This window comes from Carcharhinus amblyrhynchos, chromosome 1 (genome assembly GCF_965287045.1).
Source record: "Carcharhinus amblyrhynchos chromosome 1, sCarAmb.v2.hapA, whole genome shotgun sequence".
NCBI classification, from domain to species: domain Eukaryota; kingdom Metazoa; phylum Chordata; class Chondrichthyes; order Carcharhiniformes; family Carcharhinidae; genus Carcharhinus; species Carcharhinus amblyrhynchos.
This window is the reverse complement of record NC_137324.1, coordinates 65,744,117-65,756,920: the sequence shown is the minus strand read 5'-3', so window position 1 is coordinate 65,756,920 and position 12,804 is coordinate 65,744,117. Positions and strand designations below refer to the sequence as shown.

At 41.7% G+C, this 12,804-nt stretch overlaps 1 protein-coding gene across 4 annotated transcripts in view; it reads right to left on the bottom strand.

Moving 5' to 3' along the window:
• Window positions 1-12,804, bottom strand: part of rab3c (RAB3C, member RAS oncogene family) — a 162,023-nt gene that overhangs the window by 24,490 nt on the left and 124,729 nt on the right. The gene's annotated exons all lie outside the window — the stretch shown is intronic.

Here is a 12,804-nt window from a genome sequence, read left to right as displayed (position 1 = left end):
AATCCGAAGTTATGGTCCATTATGCAGAGATTCCAATAATTTGATGCAAAATATCTTTGTGATTCCTTCCCATCACAGTGAGGCTGCATCAAATTTCAGGCTACTTTCAATCAATTTCCTGTTGATTAATGATTTGAAAAATAGGTCCTTAGGAAGAATCACTTAAAGATTTCACTACTGGAAGAGTCTAATATTTGCTTAGTATATGTTTGTTTTTCAGGTCATCATGCCACACCCAATAAAAAGCAAAGGACAGCACCTGCTGTGCTCCTTAATTACGTATCCGCTAATTAATTAACCCTTTAAAGCAAGTCATCATTATGAGGGAGGAAGTGTTAGGTGTATTCAAAAGCATTAAGATAGACATATCCCCAGGGCCAGATGGCATCTATCCCAGATTTCTGAGGGAGACCAGGGATGATATTGCTGGACCTCTAACAGGAATCTTCGTTTTCTTGCTGGTCACAGGTGAGGTTCCGGAGGATAGGAGGATAGCCAATGTTGTCCTGTTATTTAAGAAGGGTAGCAAGGATAACCTGGGTAACTGTAGGCCAGTGAGCTTGACATCAGTGATATTGAAATTGTTGGAGAAGATTCTTAGGGTTAGATTCATACACATTTGGATCTGAATGGTCTTATTAGTGACAGGCTGCATGGTTTTGTACGAGGAAGGTCATGTCTCACAAATTTGATTGAGTTTTTTGAGGAGGTGACAAAAATGATTGCTGAGGGAAGGATTGTGGATTTTGTCTACATGGACTTTGGCAAAGTATTTGATAAGGTGACATAGCAGGCTGGTGTAAATGGTTAACTGAAATGGGATCATGGTGAACTAGCTGGATAAAATCAGAATTGGCTAGGCCATAGAAGGATAACAGTGGAAGGGTGTTTTTCTGAATGGAGGGCTCTAACTCATGGTATTCTGCAGGGAACGCTATCGTCCAGAGTGCTGGGCCCTCTGTTGTTGGTAATACATATAAATGACTTGGATAAAAAAGTAGCTGGTCAGATTTGCAAGTTTGCGGATGATACTAAGATTACTGGAGTTGTGCGTAGTGATAAAGATTGTCAGAGGATACAGCAGGATATAGATAGGCTGGAAAATTGGGCGGAGAAATAGCAGATGGAATTTAATCCAGACAAATGAGAGGTGATGCATTTTGGTGGATCCAATTCTGGTGAGAGTTATAAAATAAATGGCAGAACCATCATAAGCATAGACAGAGATCTGGGAGTACAGGTCCACAGATCTTTAAAAGTAGCAGCAAAGATGAAAAAGGTTTGAAGAAAGCATATGGCATACTTGCCTTCTTCAGCCAGGGCATCAAATATAAAAATTGGCAAATTATGTTACAGTTATATAAAATATTGGTTAGGCCACATTTGGAATACTGTGTCCAATTTTGGTCACCACACTATTAGAAGGGCTTGGAGGCAGTACAGAAAAGGTTTACCAGGATGTTGCCTGGTGTGGAGGATGTTAGTTATGAGGAGAGATTGAACAAACTGGGATTGTTCACCCTGGAAAGATGGCAGCTGAGGGGTGACCCGATAGAAGTTTACAAAATTATGAGGGGCATAGATAGGGTGAACAGTTGGAAGTTTTTTCCCAGGGTAGAAATGATAATTACAAGGAGGCACAAGTTCAAGGTAATGGGAGAAAAGTTCAGTAGAGATGTGCAGGGGAAGTCTTTTACACTGAAGATGGTAGGGGCTTGGAATCCACTGTCAAGTGAGGTGATTGAGGTGGACACATTAGTGACATTGTTTATGCTCTTCATTCACCTCCTTGACCCTTTGCTTGTCATTGTGAGCCTTTGCCCTTCCCTCTGCACAACTCTCCTTCCATTGTGCCCTCCAAGTGTTTGCCTTTCTCTTACATGCCTTTCTCTTGCACAGTCATCTTACTGCATTACACCCTTGTCTTCAAAAGGCACCTCCTGCTCTCTTCCCACCCTCACCAATGCCAAAACTGCCTTCACCTCACAACCTGCCCTAATTGAACTTCGGACCTTTGTTATGCTGAATGCATGAGTCCTGCAGCATAGTGCTGTCCGGGTAGACACTTGTATGTGGCACCAGGCGGTAGGAGATCTCTGTACTCTCCAATCTCAGGTTCTGCACTGAACTCAGACACTGATACAGGAGGTCCATGACCACAGCATGGTGCTGTCCTTAAAGGCCAGCTCAACATGGAGATGGAGGGCTGGTCTGTCCTGGTAGAATGGTGTACAGTATGTCTGGAGTGGGATGGAAGAACTTGGCCCAAAGAGTTGTATGTTTTTGAACTTTTCCACACCAAAGGCCGCTTAGCTGATGAGTATATTTATCGACAACTTGTATTTATATGGCCTTTTACTATAATAAAACTTCCCTATGCACTTCCAAAGCTGAGAGTAATTGATTTTTGAACACTATGGGAATTAAGGGGTTTAGAAATGGGAATGGAGAGTAGATTTGATATAAAAGTTCAGCAATGATCTTAATGAATGAGACAGGCTATATGGTCAACTCCTGCTCCTATTGCTTGTGTTTTTTGCTCTGAATTAAATGCTCGCCCACTTATGTGTAAAATCCAGTGGATGGCCTGTGCCTCACCTACCCCCCTGCCCCTACCCAGCCTGTAATTATATCAGTGGTAGGGATTGAGTCGGGCATTCCACCTGCCACTGGGCTAATTAAGGCCCTTAAGTAGGAAATGAATGCCCACATACGGGCCTCATTCCATTACAAGCTCGTGACAATAGGGCAGCTCTGATGGTTTCCTGCGTGGACCGATGCTGGGCAGAGCAGGATCCTCTCCATAACTGGCATCAGACACCCATCAAAGGACTCTCCTTGCAGTGTTAAACTCCTACCCCCACCAAAGGATGCCCTTCTCCCATGGCATTTCAAACCCTGGGTCCCCACTCCCATCTTTGACCCCCAAACACAAAGTTTTGATTCATTGCCTTTTCAATGCCTGAGTGCAGTACCAGCAGTAGCCAGCACTCCTGCTGGCGCTGTTGGTACACTGAGAACTGCTGGCCTCTGATTGATGTGGATATGCCGGCGTTGGACTGGGGTAAACACAGTGAAAAGTCTGACAACACCAGGTTTCATCGGTTGGACTGAAACCTGGTGTTGTCAGACTTTTTACAGCCTCTGATTGGCCAGTAGCTTACTGAGGTGGGATTTCCTGTCCCCAAGGGGCACAAATGATCGCTCCAGGATATGTTAATGACAGAGGGCAGCTGTTCTTAGCATCAGTGGGCTCCCTCTACCACAACCTTTTAATGGGACACCCCGTATAATTCAGCTTCATCTTCTATCAAAACTTGTTAATGCTACATTTTGAATGTTTTGTACGTAGGATCCCTACAATGCAGGAGGAGGCATCTGGCCCATTGCACCAACCATAAACCACCAACCATTGCACCAAATGGGTCAATTTAGCATGGCCAATCAACCTAACCCACATGTGCATCTTTGGAATGTGGGAGGAAACCAGAGCATCCAGAGGAAACCTGCACAGACATTGGGAGAATGTGCAAACTTCACACAGTCACTTGAGGCTGGAATTGAACCTGTGTCTCTGGCACTGTGTGGCAGCAGTGCACCAACCACAATCCCACCCAGGTCCTATTCTTGTAATCCCACAGATTTACCCTGCTAATCCCCTGACACTCGGGTCAATTTAGCATGGCCAATCAACCTAACCCACATGTGCATCTTTGGAATGTGGGAAGAAACCAGAGCATCCAGAGGAAACCCACACAGACATGGGAAGAATGTGAAAACTCCACACAGTCACTCGAGGCCGGAATTAAACCTGGGTCTCTGGTGCTGTGTGGCAACAGTGCTAACCACTGTGCCATCCATTCACATAAATACCACTCAATCCTGACTGAAGTTTATTTTTGGCACATTAATACTTATTATTTTTCCTGGTTTTCCCATTTACATTTTTTTGAAATCTTTCATTTCTTCATGCCAGTTTGAGAATCTGAATTCAGTCAAAATGATACAGCAGTCTTTCATGCAGTCCTGTAGTTGGCATTGAACCCATATCCTTCTGAAACATGTGAGTTTGCTCCAACTGAGACAAGCTGACACACTTCATCGGAATCATTACAGCTCCACTGAAACATTGCGGGTTTTGGAAACCTTTGTTTATGTGACTCCACAGAATCCTCTTAACTAATTTGGATCTACTGAACCTTCAATGGCCCACAGCATCAGGCTTAGATTTATTCATTTTGTATAATGTATCACAATATAAACATTTCACACAACCGTAAAGAATTTTTACTACTGCTCTATTTCTTTTCCTCTATTATCTCTTTCCTCAAGTAATTATTTCAATATATTTGTTTGAAAATGTTATTCCCATCAATTTTTTCTCTGCTTCTTGCTCCTCTTCTCTTGGGTTGTATTTCCTCAGGAGGTCTCAGCTCCTGATTCCCAACTAAACTGTACACTTCACAAGCCAGCTCAAGCACAGTGGCGCAGTGGTTAGCACTGCTGCCTCATAGCATCAGGGACCTGGGTTTGATTCCCACCTCGGATCATTGCCTGTGTGGAGTTTGCACGTTCTCCCTGTGTTTGTGTGGGTTTCCTCCGGGTGATCTGTTTTCCTCCCACAGTCCAAAGATCTGTTGGCTAGATGCACTGGCTGTGCTAAATTCTCCCTCAGTGTACCCGAACAGGTGACTAGGGGATTTTCACAGTACCTTCATTACAGTCTGAATGTACATCTATTTTTAACTACTAAATAAACTTTAATGGCAGTTGGCAGGTGGTTGTATCCATGCAAATCCTCGCCTCGTTCTATGGAATTTATTACAAGTCATGGAGACAAAATCCTCCCCTTCGCCGCCTGTATTTCAGCCAGTCACTTCATTCCAATTAAAAATGGGAAATCTGGCTGATTTCCCCTGCTGCAGCTCAGAGTGCTGTGGCCAGATAAAGCACCCTTACTGATTACCTCTATCCTTTGGCTATCTGCATTAAGGATTTAAAGCATTAATATCAGAGCAGCATTTACTCCATCCCTGATGGAGGTTTTAATTAATTTTTCATGAGCAACAAACTAAATCTGTCAGACGTTTTATCAATCTATAGGATAAAAAATGTTGAGAAATTGAAGTAGAATTGGTTTAGAAGCATTATATTTAAATCAACCTCTTTCTACCAGGGTATTTTTTTTCAAAAGATTCCAGGCTCTTCACATTTCATCTTTGGTTTAGAGAGAAATACAAATGACATTGCATGAATTAATTTTCACTCCCCTGTCACAGTTGAATGATGTGAATTCTCACATGGGCAATCATTGATTCCTGGTAAAAAATATACATGAGATGGGCTATAACTAGGGGATGGGGAAATTCATATGAATAAAGGCTAACACTCGTGGATCTTTCCTCTTTTTAAGCATGAGCATTGAAATTAAATCAACCTTTAGATTTTAACCATCCCCATCTATTCAATCCCAAACAAAATTACACTTGATTCTGAATAGAAAAATAAATAATTCTCCATATGAGAGCAGGGAAAGCCTTTGTTGATTGCTGCCTCCATAATACTGCCGAAGTGTCAGATATAAACCATTATTAAACTGTCGGGGAACAATTTAACTAATTGCATGCTGCTGAAATGCAAACCACACTTGTCAGTAAACTGAAGGAGTTCACATTACTAAGCTTTCAAAATTAATAACAGTGCTTGATGAATTATTGACAGCAATTATTTCCCCTTTGTCTCAACAAAGGAACAAGAGAAAACTGGAGATGGCCATGCACGCCTGCTACAAATGGCGACAAATAGGAGAACTAATCCTCAGATATTAACATTGGAACATTATTATATCTATAGCTTTCATTTTTCTGCTATTGACTCTGAATCAAATATTTGCACGGCCTATGGCTTTATATAGTCTTCTTAATGAAAGGTTATCATGCAAAACAAATCACACATATGAAGCAAACTAGTGCCTCTGTCAATATACAAAGAACATAAAATAGAATGTATAAATACATTCACACATTTTTATATATCATGGCTGGAATGCTCCGACCTCGCCCGTGCCTGCGATTTTTCAATCTTGCTGATCTGAACAGCGATCTGGTTGAACACCAAATTTTCCGGTCCTGCTGGTGGCACTAGCGGGGCCATACGAGACTGAAGAATTTCAGCTCATATTTGAATATTCCTTATTCTATAGGAAAATAGATTCAAGTCTTTCCCTGTCAAAATATTCAATTTGTCTTACATTAGTGAATCTCTTGAGTTGTTGCTTATGAATGAAAATTAACAATAGTATTGAATCATTAGTACTTTCTACAACAATTAAATAATAAAGAAATGAATAAATTAGTATCCCTTACAGGTCATTGTTAGATAAATAAATAAATGTGAAGATAATCCGCTGTAGTTACATCAAAATATGTTGTATTATTTAATTGTTGTAGTTACATAAATAATTTGTGACTTTCATTCGGTGGTAACAGCAGAAGGATCAAAGAGCAACAGCAGAGCAGGTCCAAATTGAGTGCACAATGGTACCTGTGAGAGGATCAAAGACTGAGTGCGTTCAAAGCACTTCTGGGTGTATCTGCACCCAGATGGGCTGCAGCGGTTCAAGGAAGTCGCTCACAACCAACTTCTGAAAACAAATAGGGATGGAAATAAAATGTTGGGTTTGCCAGTGAAACCACTTCCCATGGAAAAACTAAAAAAAAATGGGAGGAGCACACTCCCAGTGTTACACAGTAGTGGGAGAAGAACATAAGAACATAAGAAATAGGAGCAGGCGTAGCCAACTAGCTCTTTGAGCCTGCCCCACCATTCAATAAGATCATGGCTGATCTGAAGTGGATCAGTTCCACTTTACCACTTTCTCCCCATAACCCTTAATTCCCTTGTCTATCAAGAAATAAGGGGATTGGGGGGAGTCAATTTGTGGCTTGAGACATGGTGCAGGGGGAAAGGCTTCAGATCCTTTGGGTATCAGGGTCAGTTCTTGGTAAGGAAAGATCTATTCAAAATGGACGGGTTGAACTTCATTAGGACTGGAACTCTTGTCTTTGTGGGAGGTTTATTATTGTGGTTGGCGAGGGTTTAAGATAATTTGGCAAACATTGGCCACCAATATATAGGAGAAAGAGGAATAAGGTACATAAAAGTGAGAGTATTGGCAGCAATGGAGAAGGGAATAATTTTATATTTGAATTGAGCAGATTAAGGACTATAACAAAAATAGGTTCAGAATGCACAGTGTAAATCAGAAGTTTGGTGAGCTACAAGCACAAATAACCATGTGGGAATGTGATGTAGTAGCAATAATGGATACGTGGCTTACAGATGGTGACTGGGTGCATAACATACAAGGTTTTAATAAATTTGGGGAAGGAATAAATGGAAGGTGAGAAGGCAGCATTGACTGAGGAAGACACTGTAATACCAGAAAGAGAGAATGCCCTTGAGGTTGCAAGAGCAGAATCCATTTGCTTAGAGTTGAGAAACAGGAAGTGTATGGTCCTACATGGGGAGTATTCTATAGGCCTCTAAGTGGGAGAGAGAAAAATGAAGGAGCAAATCTGCATGGGAATCATAAAGATGTGCAAGAACAATGGAGTGATGAAACTGGGGAACTTTAATTACTCAGATATTGATTAGGATAATGTTAGAGTAAAGGATAAGGAAGAGGAGAAATTTCTGAACTGTGTTCAGAAGAACATCATAGAATATTACAGTGCAGAAGGAGCCCATTCAGCTCATCAAGTCTGCACCACAATCCCACCCAGGCCCTATCTCCATAACCCCACACACTTACTCTACCTCATCACCCTGACACTAAGTGGAAATTTAGCATGGCCAAACCACCTAACCCACACATTTTGGTCTGTGGGAGGAAACCGGAGCACCCAGAAGAAATCTATGCAGATACGGGGAGAATGTGCAAACTCCACACAGACAATAACCCAAGCTGAAAATCAAACCCGTGTCCCTGGCACTGTGAAGCAGCAGTGCTAACCACTGTGTAGCAGCAGTGCTAACCACTGTGTCACCATGCCATCCTTGATTAACATGTTCTTGATCAAACTAGAAAGGACACAATGCTGGACCTGGTGCTGGAAAATGAGGTGGATCAAATGGACTGACTATCTGTGGGGAAAAGATTGGGTAAGACTGATCATCATGTCATAAGGATGAATAATGCAGAACAATGAACAATACAGCACAGGAAACAGGCCCTTCGGCCTTCCAAGCTTGCGCTGCTCATTGGTCCAACTAGACCATTCTTCTATATCCCTCCATTCCCAGTCTGCTCATTTGACTATCCAGATAAGTCTTAAACGATCCCAGCGTGTCTGCCTCCACCACTCTGCTCGGGAGCGCATTCCAGGCCCCCACCACCCTCTGTGTGAAATACGTCCCTCTGATACCTGAGTTAAACCTTGCCCCCTCCCAGCTTGAACCTGTGACCCCTCGAGTTTGTCACCTCCGACCTGGGAAAAAGCTTCCGACTGTTCACCCTATCCATACCCCTCATAATTTTATACGCCTTTATTAGGTCTCCCCTCATTCTCTGTCTTTCCAGGGACAATAACCCCAGTTTACCCAATCTCTCCTCATAGCTAAGACCCACTATACCAGGCAACATCCTGGTAAACCTTCTCTGCACTCTCTCCAAAGCCTCCACATCCTTCTGGTAGTGTGGCGACCAGAACTGTGTACTCCAAATGTGGCCTAACCAACGTTCTATATAGCTGAAACATCAGCTGTCAGTTTTTATACTCTATGCCCCACCCTATAAAGGCAAGCATGCCATATGCCTTCTTCACCACCTTCTCCACCTGTGCTGCCACCTTCAAGGATCTGTGGACTTGCACACCCAAGTCCCTCTGTGCATCTATACTTTTGATGGTTCTGCCATTTATTGTATAGATCCCCCCTACATTAGTCCTACCAAAATGCACCACTTAGCATTTATCTGGATTAAATTCCATCTGCCATTTCTCCGCCGAATTTTCTAGCCTATCTATATCCTGCTGTATTCTCCGATAATGTTAATCGCTATCCGCAAGTCCAGCCATCTTCGTGTCATCTGCAAACTTACTGATCACACCAGTTACACCTTCTTCCAAATCACTTATATATATCACAAATAGCAGAGGTCCCAGTACAGAGCCCTGTGGAACAGCACTTGTCACAGAGTGGTTAGCACTGCTGCCACACAGCGCCAGGGACCCGTGTTCGATTCCCAGCTTGGGTCACCGTCTGTGCAGAGTCTGCACGTTCTCCTCGTGTCTACGTGTGTTTCCTCTATGTGCTCCAGTTTCTTCCCCCAGTGCAAAAGATGTGCTGGTTAGGTGCATTGGCCATGCTTAATTCTCTCTGTGTAGCTGAACAGGTGTCGGACTGTGGCGACGAGGGGATTTTCACAGTAACCTCACTGCAGTGTTAATGTAGGCCTACTAGTAACACTAATAAATAAACTTTAAAAAAAACCAAAGTAAACATGTGAATATGCAAGAAATAGTGGGATATGGACCAAGGGCAGCAGAAGGCATTAGTTTAATTTGGCATCATATTCAGCACAACATCATGGCCAAAGGGCCTGACCCTGTGCTGTACTGTAATATATTCTATGTTTTACGTTCTATTTCTCTTCAACATGCTGTGATCCCGTCAGCAGCTGAAATTGTAATGGTTGATTTTCAAAGTGCCCATACAATTCATTCTGAAACATCCATGCCTTATTGGCAGCACTGAATAACTCATTTTATTGTTATTGAGATGGGTCTGCTGGTTATTGCACAGCTGTACAAGTCACTTATTTCTTATAAGTACTGATAACCAGTCTGATTTACAACTATTAATATGTTAATGTATTGCTTAGGTTACTGAATACTGAAACAAGACCCAGTTTTTTCATTATATTAATTGAAGTAATGCATGCTGCTGGTGCACTTTTACTTGGCTCTGTGTTCAGAACCTTGCATAGATATTACAACATCCAAGAGAAAACTCAGGGCCAAGAACCAGCAAACAAAGGCAGAGGGCCAGATTATCCCTCTTCACTGTAAGGTTTTGCTTCTGACAACCTCCTTGGGCCATGTGCTCATGCATCCATACATGAAAAGCACTGGCTAGCCTTTACGAAGATTTGAGTATCAGAAACATCTATTTTAGAATTTCTGAGGATGTTTTTGAATTCACTGCTCACAGTATTTCAATGTTCATGTTGGATTTATCATTCAACTGGTGCCAGCCCAGTTTATTTTATTCTTTGAACTATGGACCATTTCTCTTTTATTATTCCCTACCTGATTCACTCACTTCATTTTATTTCATCTCAGTTGCACATATTCCTTCTCTTCCAATGTGCTCGCCATGTCATACCTATTAAGTTCTCTCCCCTCCTCCCAATATTTTTAGCCAGGAGCAAGTAGTGAATGAGGAAGAAACCTGCTTCAGATACCATGAAGTAGCCTTCATAGCCTTGAGTATATTATCAGCTTGTCTTAATGAACAGTGTCGCTGTTCATTGCCAAACAATAGATTTTCTATGCTTGTCAGGTCTTGGTAGGCTAAAATGGTGTGGGTGTGTAGGAGGGTCTGCCATGGCTGCATGGATTAGCTTAATTTAATCAGTGGTACGGTGTTATAAGCTGAGATGTGTAGAAAAGAAGCACAGGCTCATTACTTAGGAAATCAGATGGTTGCAAAATACCTTAAGAAGACAAAATTATTATTTTTTCCCTCTTTGCTGAATTTGGCAGCCATGTGTTGAGTCTCGAAATCAGGGATCAGAATTTGCGATTAGTTTCTTTCAAATGTTGCTTGTTACGATCACAGCAGATGTTATTGCTGAGCAAGGCAGGCCTCAAAGTGAGGTCTGTCTCACTGGTTATTAATGTTTATTTTAATTTAAAAATGAAGAGTTGCTACTGGCCCCAAAAGCATAGAACTCCAGTGTTGTTGTTCAAATTTAAAAAATTAAAAGATTTATTAAGAAAAACATAAAATTTAAGCACATAAGATTAAAGTCATACAGTTAAAACAGTCTTACAGGACAATCCACAAAAAACCCTATATGTTCAAAAATACACAAGTAAACTACATTCTTGGCAACAATCCCTTTATAGATTTGAACCATAAAAATCTAGTAATATTACCTAAGTAAGGGAATTGTTGTCTCGTTAATAAAGTTATATTGTACGACTTCTCAGAAACTTCCACTCTGATGTGGAATTCTAAAAGGAGGTTCAGAAACAAAGGCTGAGACTCTCCATGCAACCCATCGCAAAATGGCAGAGGGATCTTCTGATCCCACTGGTCCCACTGGTATCAATGCAGTTTCCTGTTGAATCACCACTTGCTGCATTCATTGGCAGGACTGGAAGAATCCACTGGTCTTCAGAGCTTTCCCCACATTCACTAGAACTCTTTAAATACTTTTTCCTTTTACCTCTGATTGCATTGTCGACAAACACCTCTGTGAAGTCAACTCTTCCAAATGTAAAATCTTCCATGTTTTCTATTTTGCCTCTACTTTCGGATCAATAAAATTTCATATATTTTCCTCTTTTTCCTCATGGAACATTTGTAAGATCCTTGTCACCTCTGAACTCTTTTCTGAAATTCAACAGCTGTAAAATCAAGTTTCCCACTTATCTCTCAATGCTAATCAACAAATTTATTCGTAACTCAAACTCACCATAACCTTTCATACAAACGCATCAACCTAACATTTTTAATCTTTCATCTTTTAGACCTCACAGACAACCTGTCTCTAGTAACCTTCCACCTGGTTTAATTCAAAATGGACACACACCCACACAGCATTCTTTACCTGTACAGAATAACATCATCGTCTCAACAAGATGTTAAAAAACCTCATTGGATGGTTCTGACTGAATGAATGAAGGGTTACTCTGGACTCGTTGGTCTGGAATTTTAGATATTTTGGCCAGAATTTTACCGGCCGACCACCCAAAATTGGAGTGGTTGAGGCGCGTAGAATGGCATTCTCCTTTGGCCTCAGGTGGGATCTTATGAGCCTCAGATGAGCGAGGCAGTAAAATTCTGGTACTTATCTCATCTTTGCAGGTTGTAAGCTCTACTTGCTGACACCTGACTGCTAAGACAAATTCAATGGAGTCTTATATTTGAGTAAAATTTTAGCCTGTTTGCTCCAGGCTTTTCTTTCTTTGGAGTTTTCTCTCTCTGGTGAAGTTTTTCCTGTCTGTATCTTGAGTTGGGGATTTGTTTCAGTTCAGAATCTGTTGAAGGTGCCTATTTTCTCAATATTTCTGCAGTCTTGTGAGGGAAAAGGTTTTGATCTGGATGCTGCCACCATGAAAAACCCTGCTTCAAACATCAAAGCTGGAAGATTCTGGCTAATTATTTTTCAAAATCATTATGCACAAAAGCTAAAGAACAAATATAATAGATTGTACTGATTACATTACCATTGTATCTTACACTGTTGAAATCAAAAGGATAATTGAAGGAGGGCGAGTGAGGGAGATGACGGAAGTGGCTGAGAAAGTACCTACACAGATAGTCCAGACAGTAAGGATAGAGGCAGTGATAGGATTCTGCAGAGGTGGTGATGGGATTAAGGAGGTGGTAGGAAAAGGAATGGATAGGCAGAAAACAAGACATAGGTGACACAATGGCCCTGGATTTTGCTGGCACGACCGCTCAAGGCTTGTAAAATTTTACCCAAGGCCAATGGGGAGTGCTGCTCTCTGAGCCTCACCTGCCCCGATTTCGGGCGGCCAAGCCAGTAAAATCAGGGCCAATAAAAATGCG